This window comes from Pseudonaja textilis, chromosome 5, assembly GCF_049901715.1.
Source record: "Pseudonaja textilis isolate UNSWEBS1 chromosome 5, rPseTex1.2, whole genome shotgun sequence".
Lineage (NCBI taxonomy): Eukaryota > Metazoa > Chordata > Lepidosauria > Squamata > Elapidae > Pseudonaja > Pseudonaja textilis.
This window is the reverse complement of record NC_141994.1, coordinates 37114907-37135777: the sequence shown is the minus strand read 5'-3', so window position 1 is coordinate 37135777 and position 20871 is coordinate 37114907. Positions and strand designations below refer to the sequence as shown.

Below are 20871 nucleotides of genomic sequence, written 5' to 3'. Positions count from 1 at the left end.
GGGGGCCTCCCAAGATCCTCTCAGGGGTCTGTGAAATCAAAATTATTTGCCAGCTTATGTTGAAAAATAATACAATATTAAAATCCCATCAAACATTTGTGAAAAGCAGCAATGACAGCAAATACATCAATTTTAATTTTTAAAGTATTAAATATCTAGGAATATAACCCATACAAACAAAAGTTTTTGGGGGGTTCTCCATATTTTTTAAAAATGGGAAGAGGTACTCATAGAGAAAAGTTGAAGAAACACTTTCAAATAATCAGAGCAGAAGGACAAAGATCTTGCCAACTGCTTTGCCAACTGACTAGGTTCTTGAATTTTCCTAGTGGCTGCTGTTAAGAGCAAGAAGAAGCAGTCAAGAATAGACACTGCTGTTTTTTTTTAAATATTTTTATTTCTTTATTTTAATGCAAATTGCTTTGAAAAATGTATGCAGTAGAAACAGGGGTTTTAAAAATATAAAACTAGTGTGCTCTACCTGTTGATGTGTTGGACTGGAACCAAGAAGACCCAACTTCTAGCATACTTTTTACTAAACAGGTTACTGAACTTGATAAATTGTAAATTTATCAAAAACCTGTAAATTCTTTTTTCCTAGAAATTTTAAGCAAAGGTGAGTGGAAACTGCTCCTAACTGCCTCCAAGCCCTGTCAAACAATTTCTTCCTCCATGCTGTTTTGCATCCTGTTTTTATTTTAAAAGTACTTAAGGTTTCTGTTTTCTAATTCTAAGGCTAAAGAACTAATGTCAAACTCTTAGCTTGGGCCACCCATCTATGAATAATGGCTGGGAGTCAGGGAAAGTGTAGTAACTGCTGGTTCAGACAACAGGGAGCCAGATCATGACTTTGAGAAAAAGCAAAGCTTTAAAACAGGCTACAAGAGGGTTGAACAGAAGAGATTTGTTTGATTCTTGAGAATGAGAACTCCACTATCAGGCAAACCTAACTCTGGTTATAGAGTATACGACCATCCTCTAGGCTTTCTCTTGTTAAAAGTCTTGTCTCCTGTTTCCTGTAACCAAATTCCTGTTTCCAAATTCATCCTGTTTCTTGCCTTCAGAAAAGAACTGACTTTGACTTGGATTGTGTCATGGATTTATATGGTGATGGGCCCTCAGGTTGTTTCTTAGATGATCCAGTGTTCTTGTCTCCAGTTGGCCACATTCATTGTTATAAACTATAGGCAAGAAGTCTGTTTCTGTGTAATTATATCTCTGTTTAATTCTTGAGTTTTAGTTTGGAGTTACAGGTCTGTGGAGATTCTCAGTCATCCAGGTCATGCTTGTCCCAATGTTTCACTTCTCATCCAAGAAACTGAAGAAGTTTCCTCAGTTTCTTGGATGAGAAGAAAATGTCTTCAAAGAAAAAACAGAAAGTCCAGTTGCCTCTTGAAAAAAAAAAAGCATATATGTGACAAGTTGGAATTATTTTTTACTCTGCTACTATGTGCAATTAGGAACAGCCATTTGGAAGCAGACTTGCAGTCAGTCTGCTTTTCTGTCTTTACCTATGCTGTAAGTTGAAGATGTCTTTCCACATCTATATGACAGAGAAGGCATCTCTTAATTCTATGCAGGGTGGATGTGATTTAAATCAAATTGATTTAAATCATGACTTTTAAAGAGCAACTGTCAACTCTGTCCCACAGTGACTCCTCCTTTGACCTGCGGTTGATTCACCAAGTCACTTTAATGGGATGGCTGGTGATGCGGTAGTGACACAACAGGGTGAGGGACGTGGTAGGCAGCAGGTGAGTAGATGCCCGCAACAGGGGGCAACAGGTGTTGCCAAGGTGGATCTAAAATGACAGGTGCTCTTTAAATATAAGGACTCATTCTTGCTGATAGTTAGAATCTTTAATATTATTTGCAAAAAACCTAAAGGTTTCTTATTTAGCTTGCAGATCTGGATTCATTGAATGAGTTTACCAAAAATGTAAATATTGCAGAATATACAGCCTCATACTACATAACTAAGCTCAATTTTATGATGAATAAGCTAAATTATTAATGTATCTTAAATTGAAAACTATCTTTAGATAGATTTTTACTCCAAAAGCATTTTATTAAAATAAATTTGATAAAAAAAATTAAAAATCCCATTTAAATTTTAAAAATCAATTTTTTAAAAATATCAATTTTATCCACCCTGATTCTATGCTTGGAAAGCAACCAGTGGATGCCTGAGTCTGCTTGGAATGCTGACCCATATTCATAGCACAGAACTCCTATATTCCACTTGGGAATTCTATAATGGTGTGGGCTTATTTTGGCTTTTAACTATTTGCTGAAACATCATTCTGTAAGCAGCTATTATTGCATAGCACATTCTAGAATTCCAATCCAACATACCATTCTTTCCTTGCAAAAATATTATTTAGAACAAGTAAGCAATAGCATGTAAGGCATATGAAACATGTAAGAAGATTATTTGAATTAGGTTGTCACTAACCCTGCTCCTCCAGCAAATGAAAACCTAAAAAATAAAAGAAAAGCAAGGTATAGGTATCATACCAATAGCAGCAGTCAATCCTAGTAGTCCTAGTTATACTTATTTAATTGCCAAAGTTGAACATCAGTTCAAAACTTTTGTACATATTCTTTGCAAAAAAAGTTTCAAGAATGCCAAACCATAAAAAAATGAATATCATAAATCCATGTATATAAAAACATCCTACACTTAAATATTATAAAATATTATTCGTTGGTTGATATTTAATATTTTAGTATTAGCTGATTTTTACTAATACTATTAGCCGATTGTGAGGTCATATATAAAATATTTAACAAATAAATGTAATTCACCAATCCAATACAGCTATTGTATTATAGCTAAATGAGATTATTATTGTTGTTGTTGTTGTTGTTGTTGTTGTTGTTGTTGTTATACACAAAAATGACAGTATACACAGCAAACAAGATAACCATGTTGGGTTTCGTATCACAAATCACTAGTTGAACACTTCCCAAGTGTTTAGGACTGCATGATGTATCAGCGGATTATGCAAGCAGATCCCAGTAATGTGACCTTCTGTAGATGACCAATGGTGATTTTGTCAGCACCAATTGTTTTTAAGTGCTTGCCTAGGTCTTTAGGTGCAGCACCCTGTGTGCCGATTACCACTGGAACCAACTGCACTGGTTTATGACAGAGTCTCTGCAGTTCAATTTTCAAGTCCTGATATCTGGTGACTTTTTCAAGTTGTTTCTCGTCGATTCTGCTGTCACCAGGTATGGCAATGATGATGATCCACACTTTTTTCTTCTCCACAATCATGATATCTGGGGTATTGTGTTCCAAAACTTTGTCAGTTTGTATTCGGAAGTCCCACAGTAGTTTGGCATGCTCATTTTCAACCACTTTTTCAGGCTTATGATCCCACCAGTTCTTTGCTACAGGCAGATGGTAGTTGTGACACGAGTTCCAGTGGACCATCTGAGTGACTATGTTGTGATGTTGTTTGTAGTCAGTCTGAGTTACTGTCTTGCAACAGCTCAGTATGTGATCAATGGTTTCATCCGCTTCTTTGCAGAGTCTGTATTTGGGGTGATCAGATTTTTCTATTCTGGCTTTGATTACATTAGTTCTGATGGCTTGTTCTTGGGCTGCAAGAATCAGGCCTTCTGTCTCTTTCTTCAGTGTTCTGTTGGTCAGCCACAACCAGGTCTTTTCCTTATCTACTTTTCCTTGGATCTTTTCAAGGAACTGTCCATGCAGTGCGTTGTTATACCAGCTGTCAGCCCGAGTTTGCATCGCTGTTTTTCTATATTGATTCTTGGTTTGCTCCACTTTGAGCAGCTTCCTCTTGTTGACCTCCATCAAAGCTGGTTCAACACTGTCTTTCACATAATCTGCCAGAGCATGCTTCTCTTCTTCGACTGTCTGCTTCACTTGCAAAAGTCCCCTGCCGCCTGCTTTTCTGGGCAAATATAGCCTGTCAACGTCACTATGCAGGTGCAGCGCATAGTGTATGGTCATCAGTTTTCTTATTTTTCTATCCAAGCTGTCCAGCTCTGCTGTGTCCAGTTTATGATCCCAGCAGTATATCTGATGACAGGTATGGCCCAAGTATTTATAGCCTTGATGGTGTTACCGTCATTCAGTTTTCTTTTTAGATGTTTTTTGACCCTTTGTGTGTATTCTTTGCTGACCACATTTTTCACTTGCCCATGCTTGATATTATCCAGCTGCAATATGCCCAGGTATTTGTAGGCTTCGGGTTGGTGGCACTTGGGGCATTTCAAGTCCATCACTTTCTATGATCTTCCCTTTCTTCAGTGCCACTGCATTTTTCCAGGCCAAACACCATGTTGATGTTAGTGCTGAAAATTCAAACTGTATTGGTCAGTGACTGGATTTCAATTTCTGATTTTCCGTATAACTTCAGATCATCCATGTACAGCAGGTGAGAGATTTTCTGTCAATTTTTAGCAGTTTCATAGCCCAGGTTAGTTTTCTGTAAAATTGTTGACAGGGGGATCATGGCGATGATGAACAGCAGAGGTGACAAAGAATCACCCTGGAAAAATCCCTCTTTTGATGTTGACCAGTCTGTAGCTTTCATTTCCAATAAACAGTTCTGTTTTCCAGTGCTTCATCGCATTTGCAGTGAAAGTACCAATGCACTTGTATATTCCAATGACATCCAGGCACTTGATGATCCAGCTGTGCAGTAGTGAAACAAATGCTTTCTTATAGTCAATCCAAGTTGTATGTAGATTTGTTTTTTGGCTTTTGCAGTTCTCTAAAATCATTTTGTCTATCAGGAGCTAATATTTTGTGCCTCTGCTTCCTCATTTGTTTCCTTTCTGCTCTACTGGCAAGATGCTATTTGCTTCTAGGTAGTCCTAGATCCTGTCAGCTATGATGCCAGTCAGCAGCTTGAACATGGTTGGCAGACACATTATTGGCCTGTAATTTGCAGGTGTTGCACCTTTTGCTGGATCCTTCTGTATCAAGTAGGTTTTCCCAGCTGTTAACCATTCACTGATGTTTCCTGTCTGCAACATCTCACTGAATTGTTCGGTCATTTTTCCATGCAGGCTGGTCAGATATTTGAGCCAAAAGCCATGCAGTTGATCATTGCCAGGCGATGTCCTGTAACCAAATTCCTGTTTCCAAATTCATCATCATTATTATTATTATTATTATTATTATTATTATTATTATTATTATTATTATTATTATTATTATTATTAAACAGCAGATATGAATACAAGAATTTTGTGAAAGAAACGGGAATCGAAAATAGATATGTCAATATATACGCGAGATCACTTTGCCACTGCTATCTCCATGTCATTTGGCATTGAGAGGTGGTTTTTTTGTTTTATTCTGACAAGAAAATAGTGTTAAGTTCTACACAGTAACAAAATTTGGTCATAACTGCATTCTATTTTTTACAAATTCCACATATACATTATAACTAGAAATTAATCAGGATTCTATAAGGAAACATTTAAATTTAACTGATTTCCCCTCTTCCCAGATAATTAAGGACATGAAGTAAGCATAGAAGGATGAAAACTTCAAACAAGTGTTGTACTTAATTATACACGCATGCATAACCTTGATAAATTCAAATTAAAACAGAATAAAAATGAAACATTTTAATGAACTATCATTTATGAAATATAGTCACTAATACAGAGGAGCCAGAGAAATGAGCGCATTCTCATGGATTCCAATATTTGCAGAGCTAGTTTAATAAAGGTTCTAGAATATCAGGCTTAGCCGACAAGTCACTGATTTAAAGAACTGTCACATTTTCTAAGTTTAGATGACATTTCATTTCTATTTCATAATAAGACAAAGACTTTTTAAAGAAAAAGAGAAAAACAAATCCAAGCTATTTAGACTAAGAATGAAGATATATATCCATTTTTCCTCCAAAATTTAAGCATAGTTTAGAAGACCTTCCATCATATCTTGTACTATATTGTAACAACGGCCCTTTAAAATTTCTAAAATTTCCTTATTAAACAAAATTTATTATAAGATCAAGCAAACAGAATATTCTTCTGTTTATTCTATATTAATAATGTAGCCTATTTAAACTGAAAAAGCCATTAGCTAATGCATCAAAAATCACCCTGCTCCAAAAATTGAGACTTGTCATTTTCTTTTATCCAGAAATCTTTTGAATTAATGAAAACAGAACAGATGTGTTAATTACAACTCACAGCATTATAAATCTAGTGTTCTGCTTCAAGATTGAGGGGGTATTTAATTCTTTTTGCATTTTAAATTTATGGGTCAAAGAGGCTTAAAATAGCAAGAACAATTTAATGTTAGTAGAAAACTACAATTTGATAAATTAATTAATTGGAATTGATATATAAAAACTAATCCAGTAAGAGATTTAAGGGACTACTATGAACATTTTAAAACACAAAAAATAGGATAGTAGCTACTGAAAATGTAGATGTTAAAAATAAAACTTGATTATAAAATAAATGGGAGCCTTTGTATGGGATTAGGTTTTTTTTAAGGCAACAATCCAATTTTATTCTGGATGATAAGCTTTTTCTTTTTGTATAGTTTTCCCTTTCTTAATGGAATATAAGGGATGATGTAAAAAAAATACCACGAGAACAATTATGATGTCATATCTTCAATATCATTGCAGGAGCTTGGCTCCAGGTTTAATAATAGCATATTTTGAAGAAGTTGAGATAGAAGTATAATTTTAAATGATAACATGGAATTTTGGTATTTTAATTTTACACAATATGCACATGCAAACATATAATCAGGAACTCAGAAAATTATTTTTCATTTTGTGAGAAAACAAAGTTATATCTTGGGTGAGCTGCTTCCTAAACACCATTTTAAAACATCTGGAAGCTAGATGAACCCAAATTGTGAAATGACAGAATATTTAATTATAATAACTTTCAAAATTTGGTCCAGATACAATGCATTTAAATTCCCCAAAATGTCAATATTAGAGTATCTCCTGCATTATTATAAATCTGCTTTCTTTTTTTAATAAACAAATAAAGATTACCATTAAACAGATTGTATTTATTTCCAGGATTTTACTACCAGTACTTAGATTATCTTAATAAATCAATGTTTATTTAAATACTTCAAAGAATGCAAAGGTATATTCCTTATAATCTTAAAATATGACTAATTTGATGTTGGAAAGTGTAAAATCCCCATATCATGTAATGATCATAGGTGGCTCACAACAATCAGTAAAGACAAGAATAAAAACAGAACCACCCTTCCTATGAGGTGCCAAACCAATCAGACAAATAGCCTTTTGAATCAACCCCCATCCTAGGCCAATGCTTTGGGTAGAGCAAGATCTTACAAGCCTTCCAAAAGGTGAAATGGGGAGGGACCCCTAGAATCTCAGGTAGACTGCTATCAATCACACTGTAAGGTCTATTGCTAGAATAGGTAAATTCTATAGTATAACGCTCTTAAAGTTCTTACAATGTATAAAAGTCTAAACTTTTATTATATTTAAAAAGGAGATAATTTTAGAAACAGCAACTTCAAAGAAATAAAAATAAAATGAAGCATAGTCTATTCTTTCCTAACACATCCATTTTTACATATCTAGCAAATAAAATGCCTACATGGAGCTGTAATTGGCAATGCCTTGGTTGGCAAATTAAATGGGGGGGTGGAGGTGGAGAAATCCAGCATTTTATACAAAAATAAAATTAAAATTAAACCTAAAAGATTGATCACTTGAAATAACAGAACTGAAATGGGACATGATATCTGTTTTGGGCATCTTCTAGCATACCTTTATACATTTTTCTACACTATACAAACTAGCCAAGCAGCTTAGCAAAACAAATGTTTAGCTTAATTCCTAGCACACAAATCCATGGGGTGGCAGTAGCCACCCCATGGATCTATATTCACAGTAGAGTTTCCAAAAAATGCGGGATTCAGAAATTAAGAAGTATTTTCCAATATCCAACATCCAAATATGATCCAAGTCAAACTTTAAGTCAGCCAAAACAGGCATTAAGATTTTTTTTTTTTTCAAAAAATGCACACAGAAAGCAAATTATGTCCTACCTGGTCTGTAATATCTCCAAAGTGCCTCTGTTAGAGATTAGGAAAATTATGCTGGCTTTTTTTTTTAATTGTTGGCATTTTTAAGAGAAGACAGGCTTTACGCCTTACCTTACGCAGCACATCAATATTAAGCTCCATCAGCTTACTTTTTAGCTAATTAAAAATTCACACAGTTCCCCCTCCCCCCCCAAAAAAAAAAACATTTAGCCGAAAGATTTTTGCAACATTTTCATGCATGTTCAACAAGCTGAATATAGAGAGGATCATTTACAGAAAAAAAAAAAAAAACCTGATTCAATTACTTAGCTAGCTAAGGCTCTGGACTTGGGAGCCTGCTTTTATAAAATAACAACAAAGTTATCTGCAAACATTAGTACTGCAGTAGAGGAAGCAAATAAGCTACACACAGTCAAAATAAGTCAGCTAAGCATATGTGACTAGCTTGATGTCACTCGTATCGGAGACCTGTGATGGCCCGAGCAGTCTGCCAGTGAAAACAGGCTTCCAAGTTCCATTTTCAGCTGCAACGGCCTCCTGCAACCCTCTGCAAGTGAAAATGGAGCTTGGGAGGACCGCCTGCAGCCCTCCCAAGCTCTGTTTCTAAGCACCCCGCAGGACAAATCTGCCCCCCCGGGCCTTGAGTTTGACACCCCTGGTGTAACGCATCACAATAATCCAATCTGGTCCTGAAATTTTAGCTTTTCTGTTGCAAGCGAATTATTCTGCCCATATTATATTATATGAGATATCACATCCAAAGTCCCAATGAAAGGAGTGACAATAATCACTTTAGACATCAGCTAGTTTAAAAGCATTTGTTTTGTTTTGTTTTTCAATTTATTTGAGAAGAGGGGGAAGAAAGAGTATTTAAATTCTACAAAAAACAACCAATGCAACAAAAGGGGAATGGATCAGGATCATGCCAAGGCAAATAGGAGCACTGAAAATTAATTTTCTGAAATTTATAAAATTGAAATTCTTGATTAAAGTCACAATGCACCAGATCAGTTGAGAGGGCATGTGGGATACTATCTTGCTGAGATACTACTTTATCCACTATATCTCTACAAACAGCAAATTATTACTCTAGAACCAAACATAGACATGGAATTCTTAAACCAAAAGTAAAGATCTGTTCCCAGTTAGGTTTAATACATCTGATTTTAAGCGTTTCAGCCGCTTCTCGGGTGGGGGAGCTGCATCTGTAACTTCCACGGTTCCAGCCACTGCTGCCACTGTTGTTGGAGATGGCGCTGGCAAGAGAGAGACAGCTGCAGCTTGACCTGGGCGCTTGGAATGCAGGAACGGGCTGCGCACCAGGACTTTTGCAAACTTGCAGAGCCCAAGTCTGGAGCACCAAGAGTAGCAGCAGCAGAGACGGTCACTCGGCTCTTTTCATGCCCACCTAACCAAAACGCAGCACATGGCGCTCCCAGGTACCTCAAAATGTTTTTATTTTTTCCTGTTGTTACGGGGACGGGGGGAAAGCAGGAGCAACTCAGACGCTGTTGTTGGAGACAGTGCTGGTGAGAGAGGCGCCAGCACCGGTGGGAACCGAGGAAGCTATGGAGGCCTGAGAAGCGGCTGAAATGCTGCCGGCAGACATCCCCACCCGCCCGCTGACCTGGGTCTTCAGCACTTGGTGGGGGTAAGGGAGCCCTCCGCGCTCCACCATGATTGGCCATTAGGAGTGGCTGGTGGCAAGGCATAGCTGTCAGCGGGGCACCCTAGGCGAGGGTGCGTGGAGGGGAGAAAGAAATTAATTCACCCCCGAAAAGACGTCCTAACCATTTTTTCAGGGCTCAAAAAAAAAAAAAAAAAAAGACCCGGCCTTATTATATGAGAAACATAGTATATATGCTTATTTTGTCACAGAAAACTATAGTCTCACTGGAAAATTAATGAATATAGCATCTTTTTACATTAGGGAATATTGAATACTGTTCTACATTCTACAATGATTTCAATCTACCATTACTTTTTCCTAATGCATAAAGTATTTCACAAAATACTGGAGAACAAGACTTGCAAAGACATAGAGAAAGGAAAAAGAAAGAAAAATGAGGAGCAGCCTAAATAAAAGAATACAGATAGCCTTCCAATTATGATTATAACTGAGCCTAAAATTTATGTTGCTAAGTGAGAAATTTGTTAAGTGAGTTTTGTTCCATTTTACACATTTTCATGCCAAATTTGTTAAATGAATCAATGCAGTTGTTAAATTAGTAACACAGTTGTTAAATTAATCTGATTGGCTTTGCTTGTCAGAAAGTTGCAAAAGGTGATTACAAGACCCCGGAACACTGCAATAGTCATAAATGTGAATCAGTTGTCAAGCATCTGAATATACATCACATGACCATGGGGCTGCTACAATGATAAGTGTGAAAAATGGTCGTCACTTTTTTCAGTACTGTTGTAACTTTGAATGGTCACTAAGCAAACTGTTGTAAGTTGAGGACTACCTGAACACATTTAGTACAGTCAAATATATTTGGGTTTTACAACAGTAATATAAATAACCAAAGTTAGAGCAAAAGCATTTAGACCGGGGGTGTCAAACTCAAGGCTGAATCTGGCCCATGGGGTCCTTAGATCTGGCCTACAGGGCTGCCCTGGAAACAGGAAAGGATCAGCTGCAGTGCCTCTGCTATGGCCCTCCCAAGCTGTTTTCACTGGCAGAAAGCTAAAGGAGGCTGTTGCGGCCGAAAACGGAACCTGGGATGGATGCATGCAGCCCTCCCAGGCTCCATTTTTATTGGCAGAGAGCTGCCGGAGGCCATCATGGCCAAAAATGGAAACTGGATCCCTCCAGCCCTGCCCATCTCACCAAAGGTGCCCCCAACATAAGTGATGTTGAGCTGGCCATGCTCCCCCATGGTCAAACACATCGCTGATGCAGCCCTCAATGAAATCGAGTTTGACATCCCTGATTTAGACAAAAAATGAGTTTTATAAGAGAATTTAAGGAATTAAGACACTGTAACATTGACATTTGAGGGGATGTGGAATGTAGTTCTGAAAAATGCTAGATGAAGGTATAAAAATTATATTGATTATATTAACCTTTTGCAGAATCAAGGCATTAGTTGAGTAATAGTCAGTTAGAGGACATGTATTTCTGAACTTGCCTTCCATGTTATCAACACTTTCCCCAGTCAGAAAATATAGGCCTAACAGTTTCATTATCATACTGCTCAGGTGCTTGCTATTGCTACAAATTATAATTGCAAAATTACAGATCATATTTAGTACAATTGTTACTACAATTGTTGTTTTAAAAGTAATTCTTAACCTTGACATCTAATAGTTTTACATCCTTCTGTTCCAGCATTTATAGCTATAGCACTAGCCATGCCTATAAAATTAGGTATCTGAAGTAAAGGAGACATGACATGTACAAGTTAGCCAATGCCTTTCAGATATAGCAACCAACAAAGAACATCACATTGTTTTATTTCCCCAGAAACTTTTTATAACAGTATAAAAAATAGAAATTTGGCCAGCCACCTCACTCTAATTAGTTTGTCTATCTACCTATCTACCTACCAACCTACACACACATACATACACTGGATTGCACTTTCAATGGAATAGTTTTGCATAATAATTTATATTTCTTGAATAAGATTATTATACAAATATAATATTTGTGTCAATGATGCAGTTTGTGTGGTGCTGTCACATAAATTACATCATCTCGGTGTCAAATTATGTCACCAAACAAAGAACATATATTACCATGATTCCAAACAGTTGTATTTAAAGGACATTTGTGAACACAGATATCCTCTTCCCTATTGAGTCCATTACAGTTTTGCTGTACTGTAATCTTCATTAATACTTTATTGACTTATATGAAGGACAGTTTACAATATTTTCAAAGCACCAGTTAAATACAGAAAATTACACTTCTGAATTTTACCAGTAATATATGACATAGCACATAACACTACATAATGAAGCATATATTTAAATGTTGCATGAGAAAACTACTTAACATTAAATTGTTAAGTTATTCACACCTTAACATTTTATGTTCCCAAATAATGAAGTGACTTGATGCTTAAAAAAATATAATTTCTCCAAAATTTCTGGATGAAAAATTTTGTTATTTTCCCTGTGGCTTCAGTATTTCTGTATTTCTATATATGCAAAACAGTAATACAGCAACAAATGCAGTAAAATTTTCTTCTTATACTATCTAAGAATTTAACTGAAAGGAATGTCTTAATTTTTTATTAATTTACTTAAATTGCTTAAATGAAGCAACTCTTTTAGTTGCTCCTTCTACAATACTATATGTATACAGTATTTGAGGCTTCAGAGAAACTTAGATATTGTAAAATTCTATCCACACATATATAGGCATAGGTGTTACATGGTAAGAATGAATCACAGATAATGTTTTTTCTATGTAAAGTCTGCCCATTAATCTCTATACATCAAGTATTTAGGTGAACAAGTGTGCAGGGGAATTAATTTTGGCCTTTATTTTTCCAAATCAACTGTGATCCATTACCAGGCATGACTTCTTCCTTGTTCAAGTACCTGTGGAATCTGGGTAATATTAGAATTACACACTTCCCCTAGAAATTCTGTTTGGCAATGGAGCAGGATATCTAGGGATCTTTATGACGCCTGTGTTAATACTGGCAGCCATCCCAGGATGTAGGAAGGCTTTCTTGTATCAACATAGGTCGGCCTTCTTGTACTGGCTTAAGACTTCCTGTGCTGGCTCTGGGAAGTTATATAAATTACTCAGCATTTATTATGCACTGTCAAAAAATTAGACTAGGACAAAACATGCTTAACCATAGCTGTTGTCTGAAGTGTTACTCTTTAAAAAGGAAGGGACTTGTTTGCATCCAAAGTCTTTTTAGCACTTTTCTTTTAGGCAGGGATGAGTGCCAATTCTCCTCCATGCTGCATCGAGAGCCCAGGATGGGACGGGGTTGACTCCTTCCTATGATGTCATAGCTGAGTCTGTACTAAGATATAAAAGCCAGCTCCCGGGAGAGACCCCAGCTTTTGACTCAGCTCCTTTCAGTCAGTAGCTGTGTCTCTGAAAGTGTTCTGTTAGATAGCAATCACCAGCGATCTTCAGTATTTTTTTCCTCTCTTCAAGCAGCTCCCAGGGATCTGGGCAGCTGCTCTTTCAGGAGAGCCCTGCAACATTGGGAGCAGTGTCACAGAGCTCTGTGCAGGCAAGCTGGGCAGCATCTGCAGACCTCCCCCACGCCTGCAGTTTGGAGCGATCGTAAACACGATCAGCAAACTGATAAGAGCTCAAGCCAGCTGATCGTGTAGCTGGTTGCTGTGTTTTTCCCTTGCTGACTTCGCTCGGGGCTCTGTATAGCCTAAGGAGTGATTCTTCAATCTTGGAGCCTGTTTTCCTGTAGTCAGTGGCCATCTTGGATTCAAGCCTTCCACCATGAGGTGAGCGGCCATTTTGTAAGCCTGGGGGCCATTTATATCCTAAGGGGCTTAATAGAAAAATTTCTAAACAGCTTCTTCCCAATGCAAGAGTCTTTATTTTACAAATGGAGCAAGATAAGGCTCTGGCAGAGCTTCTTCCCCCAGTGGAACAGTCTCTTAAGCCTAATAGGAGAAAAAGACATAGACAATGCACCCAATCAGTCCAGAGGGAGGTGGCTGCTAAAATCAAAGCTAAGGCTTTAGCCCTAAGAAGGCAACTCAGGCTGAATTGAGGGAAGAGAAGCGCAGGCATGCAGCTCTAGAGAGGCAGTTCAACAGAACTATTCAACAGAAGGGAGTGCAACTACAGCATGTTTCAGGTGATACTCGTGGGCCCCAACCAAGCCCTCCCAGGGGAGGAGAAGTTATCTATGAGCCTTTCCATCCTCCATCCTGGTCTCCTGAGGCTCTTGTTGTACAGTCAGATCCTCAGGATTTAAGCAGATCTGGGTCTTATTTCTAACAGGCTTCTGTGCCCTCCCCCTCCCTCCAGGCCTCGAACCTCTCCTCAATCTAGACCTGAAGCCACCCTTCACTCCCACAGCAGCGGGCCTTTGGCCTTCTGCCTCTACCTTTGAGCATAGACCAAGGGATATCCAAGATGTAGTCTCATCAGCCATTAGGCAGGGATTGGCTGAAAGCTTCAAGCAAATTCTTCAACCTTTGGAAAGGGTTCAGGCCCTTCTCCCTTCTCAATCTGTAAGTTCCTTGCCTCATCATCCTGATTTACACAGGCCTCAGGACCTCAGGGTCCATTCTTCTCTACCAGAATGGGAGGAGGTTGATGAGGAAGGAAGGCCTTCACCATCTGAACACAATTACTCCTCTCATTCAGAGTGGGTGAGATTTTTGACCAAAATCTTTCAGAGGAAGAGGCTTCTCACTCAGAGCAGACATCCTCTGCATTGGTCTTCAAACCTACACTCTTCAGACCATTACTCAGCAAGGCCTTGGTCACTGCCAAGCTGTCGCCAAAGGAAGTGGCTCCCGAGCCACAAGGAAATCCCTCTAGCCAAGGGGATTCGCTCTTCTCCAAGCCTGTAACGCATGCAGAGTGCATGCCTTCTCCCATTTTGTTCCTGGACATGGTCAAGGAACAGTGCGCTTCTCCTTCGGCAAGTCCTCACCCATCTTCTCTGGATAAGCATTTCTACAATGTCAGCGCAGCTCTGGACAATGCCCTGGCAGTGCCTTCTGTTGACATTCCAGTTCTGGCCTCGTTCTCATCTTCTGGCACTCTCATGGAGCCAGAAGATATCCTGAAACTGGATGATAAATGTTCTGAACAGACCCTCAAGTGCAATCACCAGGCTGCTGCTTGGGCTGTTTGGGCTTCAACAGCAGCATCCTTCTTCACCAGGGCATCCATACGGTGGCTGCGCCAACTCCAGAATAGACTGCCTGCTTCTGACCTTCGGTCTCACCAAGACCTTAATTAGATTATTGCAGCGGCGGAATTCACTGCAGATGCCACTCTCAATTCTGCCAAATTTGCATCCAAGGCTGCTATGTCTCACCTGTGCCAACGAGGTGAGAAGTCCAAGGTTCCAAATGAATATAAACAAGCAAACAAGTCCAGTAATGACAGGGTTAAATTCCTTTAGCCAGGCAAGTCCTTGGCAGTCTCACACAAGCTGACTGCCAAGTCCGATAATAAAGCAAGAACATAAATCTCAGGCTATCGCCACACACAGAGTCTTTCGAAGCTTCTCTCATAAATTAACACGTTGACCCGAATAAGAACCCAGAGCTAACACACCCACTTTTATTCCCTGTGGGGCGTGTCAGTCTCTCATCTCAGTCTCTGATTTGTCCTTTCTTTCTGCGTTGCATCTCACGCTTTTGCCTGCATCTTTGCCTCGCATCAAACCAACATTCCTCAGCCAGAGGCTCTGATATGTCCTCCTGGTTATCTGCCGACACCTGAGGCACAACCAGGGAGGAAGGTAATTCCAAATCCTCTAACAAAGCAGGCTCAAACCTCAGAGCCAAATCCTCCTCTTCCTCATTATCCAAGTCTGTGTCCTCTAACAGAGCAGGCTCAAACCTCTGAGTCACAACACAAGGCCATGGCATCTTCTGTAGCAGCAAGAAGATTTTTATGGCTCCAAAATTGGCAGGTGGAGTCACGCCGAAAATGGAAGCTAGCTTCAGTTCCTTTCACAGGCGATAAGCTTTTTGGTGATGCTCTGGAACCTTATCTCATCGAAACCAGAGATAAACGTAAAATTCTCTCCTCCTCTGGGAAGAAAGCCCACTATCACCCTGCTCCTTATCGCCCTCCTGCCTTCCAAGCGGAGACCTCATCTCGCTTCCCCCGCTCTCACAGGCCATACTCCCAATGCCAAGACCAACGGGTGGAAACATCTGGCAGGCAACAACCTTCTGCTGGTAAACGGCCCTTTTGGGGGGAAGGGGGTCATTCCTTCCATCACTCTAAGTAATCCCTCGTTCTCCCCACCCATCGGAGGTCGCCTAGCCTTATTTGCCTCCAAATGGGAGGAGTCAACGACGGACACCTGGGTGCTCAACACTATTAGGTCAGGGTTACAATTGGACTTCCTAACCCCAACCCTCCAAAAATTTTTGATCTGCCCTGTGTCTCGGGACATTTCCAGGCAAGCCCTCATGAATCAGGCCATTCAGCACCTTCTTGAAATCAGGGTTATTCGACCTGTTCCCCCGTTTCAACTGGGACGTGGGCTTTACTTTCGCCTTTTCATCGTTCCCAAAGCCTCAGGGGGGTGGCAAGCCATCCTTGATCTAAAATTTCTCGACCAATTTGTAAAATACAGGCGATTTAAAATGTAGACTCTGCATTCTATTTTAGAGAGTGTTCGGGAGGGCGACCTCCTCTCTTCCACTGATCTCACTGAAGCTTACCTTCATATCCCAATTTGGCCTTATCATCACCTGTTTCTCCGTTTCTGTTATCAGAATACCCATTACCAGTATCGAGCACTTCCCTTCGGCCTCTCATTGGCTCCAAGGGTCTTCACAAAGGTTCTGGCAGCATTGGTGGCATCTCTGCATTCTATTCCAGTGAGGATCCAATGCTACTTGGATGACATTTTGATTCTTTCCTCTTCCATCCTTCTGGCCCATCGGGATCTGCAAATTACCCTGTCATGTCTCCAGAGCCATGGATTTTCCATCAACACCAAAAAGAGCCAGCTCTCTCCTACAACCAAATTGCAACACTTGGGAGCAGTCATCGATACCATGTCGTGCCAGGTTTTCCTGTCCCCAGCTCGTGGAAAGAGCCTTGCAGAGATCATTAGCCAGATCCAGCAATATCAAATTGTCCTCCTGTCGCTGCTGTCCAAATTTCTGGGAAAGATGGTTTCCTGTATTGGCATCGTCCCGTGGGCTCGGCTCCACTCCCGAGCCCTCCAATGGTTCCTGCTTCCCTACCAATGAGCAGGAACCAGCCACTCATCCATCAAGGTCCCACTCCCGCCACAAATCCAGAGATCTCTCAATTGGTGGCATTCCCCATCTATCTGGAGGGGACTCCTGTTCAGGGACCCAGACAGGCTAGTGATAACCACCGATGCCAGCCTCCTGGGTTGGGGTTCCCATATGCAGGGCCAGATAGCTCAGGGCGTTTGGTCCAGATCGGAACAGACCCTTCCCATAAATTGGCTAGAGCTCAGAGCTATTTTTCTAGCTCTCAAGCATTTCAGGCAATCAGTGACCAGCTCTCATGTTCTAGTCCTTACGGACAACATGGCCGCAAAGGCTCATATCAACCAGCAAGGGGGAACAAGGTCCAAAGCCCTCATGAGAGAGGGTCTACGGCTGGGGTTATGGGCAGAGAAACACCTGTTATCGATCTCGGCGGACCACATCTCCGGGGTCAACAACTCCCAGACCAGGCAGAATGGTCCATTCCTTTGTCTCTATTCAGGGATCTTTCCCTCAGATTTTGAACACTGGTGGTGGATCTTTTCTCCATTCCTCAAAACGCTCAAGTCACCAGGTTTCCTTGCCAGGGAGCGGAGGGGACCAATGCTCTTCAGTGCAGATGGCCCAAGGGTCTCCTCTACACCTTTCTCCCGCTTCCCATCATTCCGGCAGTATTTCGGAAGATGTGGGAGGAACGTGCGGAGCTCCTCTTCCTGGCACCTTATTGGCCAAGGAGGCCCTGGTTTGCAGACCTTGTCAACCTATCGGTGGCTTCTCCTTGGAGGATCCCTGCCCATCTAATCTCCCTTCACCAGGGGGTCCTGCTCCACCCAGAGCCCCAGTAGTTCAAGCTGACCATGTGGCACTTGAGTGGCAGTGGCTAGAGGAGGCTGATCTTCCAGTAGGGGTCATCCTCACTATCCTGCCTTCTCACAAACCTTCTATAAGGCGTATCTATGATGCCACCTGGAAGGCTTTTTCCCGATGGTGCCTCATGGAGGGTCTTTCTCCTGCTTCAGCCCAGTTGGCAGAAGTTCTTAAATTCCTTCAGCATGGTCTGGAGAAAGGTTTGGCCCCCAACACCTTACGCAGGCAGGTTGCGGCCCTCTCCTCAGTCTTTTCATGGGATTCGCTTCCTTCCTTATCCCATCACACGTCAGTCAGGAGGTTTTTGAAAGGGGCTTCCAACCTGCACCCTCCGGTGGTTCACAGGTATCCTTCCCGGGACCTTCATTTGGTCCTTAATGCCCTTACAAAGCCCCCCTTTGAACCGTGTCTCTCCATTTCCTGACTCTGAAGGTAGTGTTCCTTGTTGCCATCTCTTCTGCCAGGAGGGTTTCCGAGCCTGCTGCTCTTTCCATCAGACAGGACCTTTGTTCCTTTCACGATGATAGGGTTGTTCTTCATCTGGACCCCGCATTTTTCCCGAAGGTTAACACCTGGTTTCACAGGTCCCAGGACATTGTTTGGCCTGACTTCTGTCCTTTCCCGCACCATGACTTAGAGCAGCAGTGATACACGCTAGACCTAAGAAGGGCTCTTAGAATATACATTAAGCGTACTTCCTCCTTCAGGAAGTCAGAAGCCATGTTTGTTTCCTTTTTCCCTTCTCACTTGGGGCACAAGGCCTCTTCTCCTACTATTAGCAGGTGGGTTAGGTCTTGCATTGAGCAGGCCTACAAAGCTGCAGCCCTTCCGGTTCCCCGAGGTCTGACAGTGCACTCTACCAGAAGCATGGCCACTTCTGCTGCCTGGGCAACCCAAGCATTCTTGGAGGAGATTTGTTGTGCGGCCACGTGGACATCCCTGTCTCCTTTCATCAGACACTACCATCTGGATGCTTTTGCCTCGGCGACTGCAGCCTTCGGCAGACGGGTGCTTCAATGAGTGGTTCCACAGTCAGTGTGATGAGCCAGACGAGGACCCGCCCATGGACATGCAAGCTTTGGTATGTGCCATCCTGGGCTCTCGATGCAGCATGGAGGAGAATGGGCGTTGGTAGGAGTTACCGTGAACGCCCTTTCTATCTATGCTGCGAGAGAGCCCAGCCCCTCCCTTGATTCATCCGGAGAGGGTAAGACATATTTCTGTATTTATTTTGGGCTTTCAGAGACACCTTTTAGTCTGTCAAGTATCTTTCCCAAAGCTGGAGTCTCTCCCGGGGGCTGGCTTTTATATCTTAGTACAGACTCAGCTATAACATCATAGGAAGGAGTCAACCCCGTCCCATCCTGGGCTCTCTCGCAGCATAGATAGAAAGGGCGTTCACGGTAACTTCTACCAACGCCCATTTTCAGTCTAGTAAAATAAACCCTAGCAACTGGTATTTTAAGAATCACCAAGGAAAAAGTGAAGTTTGGAAAAAAAAATCTCTGACATTTTATTTGCTTTATTTTCTTCCAAACCATTATTTCATGTAACAATTTGCCATGTCATCCAAATATTGTAAAACAGCAAACTTCCACAAATAAGGTATTTAAATTTTGTATCAGTTATTATATCAGTTACGGTAATTTATGTTTACCTTAATCTCTAGGGACTGAGCCAGCTGTAATGATAATTGTCTCTAGCCAATTTATACGAAGCCAAACTATTAAATGATTTTTGTACCTTTACATCTCAGCAGACTGCAATATCTGGCTGGCATGTTTGTTTTCTGTTATATATTTATTCATATACTATATGGTATTTCTATACCAATTTAATCACAAGGGTATTCACAGTGCAAACTAAGAAATAAAATAAAAAATGCAAACAACCATTCCAAATCAAATAAAACAGCAGGAAACATAAAACTGATGGTCACACATAGTTATTCTAATGAGTAAAAGCATGTATATGGCTGGCTGCCCACTAGAGAAATCCTGGGTAGTTAACAATAAAAACAATTAGTAACAACAAAGCAAATACAATCCCCATCAAAACACATCATAACACCTCCCCAGATTGGCAATCATTTCATATCGCAGACCAAATCCTCAGATGACCAGAGCCAGGTTTTAATAGCTTACTGGGGGAAAAGGGGGCTGGAGCCAAACATTGGGTGCATGTAGAGGGAAATTATTCCACAGAGCAGTTTCCTAGAATATGCCCAACTTATAAGCATATGGGATAGGATGATATAACCAAAGATAGACACCAATAATCTGGTCCTGTGCCATATAGAATTTCATGGGTGAGTGGCACCTGTAAACCCACTGGGATCCAGTACAGTTTACAAAGTAATGTCTTACACGAGCTACCATTGTGCCCCCATAACTAATAATAGTGCTGCATTCTGAACCGGTTAAGATACCAGATGGTAAGGTGCATTGCCGTAATCCAACTGGGAAGTACGTGTTTTCTATTTATTTATACATTCATACACACAAACACACATACCATAGCTATAACAGAATCAAGAAGTTTATAAATTTAGTAGCATATATTAAAATAAACAAATTCTTATTATTTCTCATGTCCAAATCCAAAGTAATGCAAACACACATTGAAAGATGTGAGTATTCTGTTTCTCGGATTAGATAAGGATATATTCGTTTGTTTTTATATTCCATATTTATAATTGCCCATCTCCCTTAAATACCTCTGAGATGATGACTCAAAGGGCATAGATTGTCTAGTAAGTTTTTCTGAGTGATTACCTACCACCATCCCATTTATAAATATAAATATAAACATGTGTACATATAGTTGTAAAATAGTTCATCAGATCACTAAATAATTAAATAAACAGGTTATTTTTCTGTTTTTAGTAGACATTGACTATATTGAAGGAATATAAAGGAATACATTATTTATTCCCATCTTGACATTTAGATCACCTTCAAAAATTATATAAATCTGAAAAGTAGCTGCTATTAAGCTCTACAGTGTATTTGCCAATTTCAGCCCATAACTGTTTTATCTTTTTATATTAGTGTTGTTGGGATCGTAAG

The 20871-nt window shown here is 40.3% G+C and overlaps 1 protein-coding gene and 1 pseudogene across 2 annotated transcripts in view; both read right to left on the bottom strand.

Moving 5' to 3' along the window:
• The window catches only part of TMTC2 (transmembrane O-mannosyltransferase targeting cadherins 2), a 187562-nt gene that overhangs the window by 151958 nt on the left and 14733 nt on the right, over nt 1–20871 (bottom strand). The gene's annotated exons all lie outside the window — the stretch shown is intronic.
• On the bottom strand, nt 2978–3999 carry LOC148125601 (uncharacterized; annotated as a pseudogene).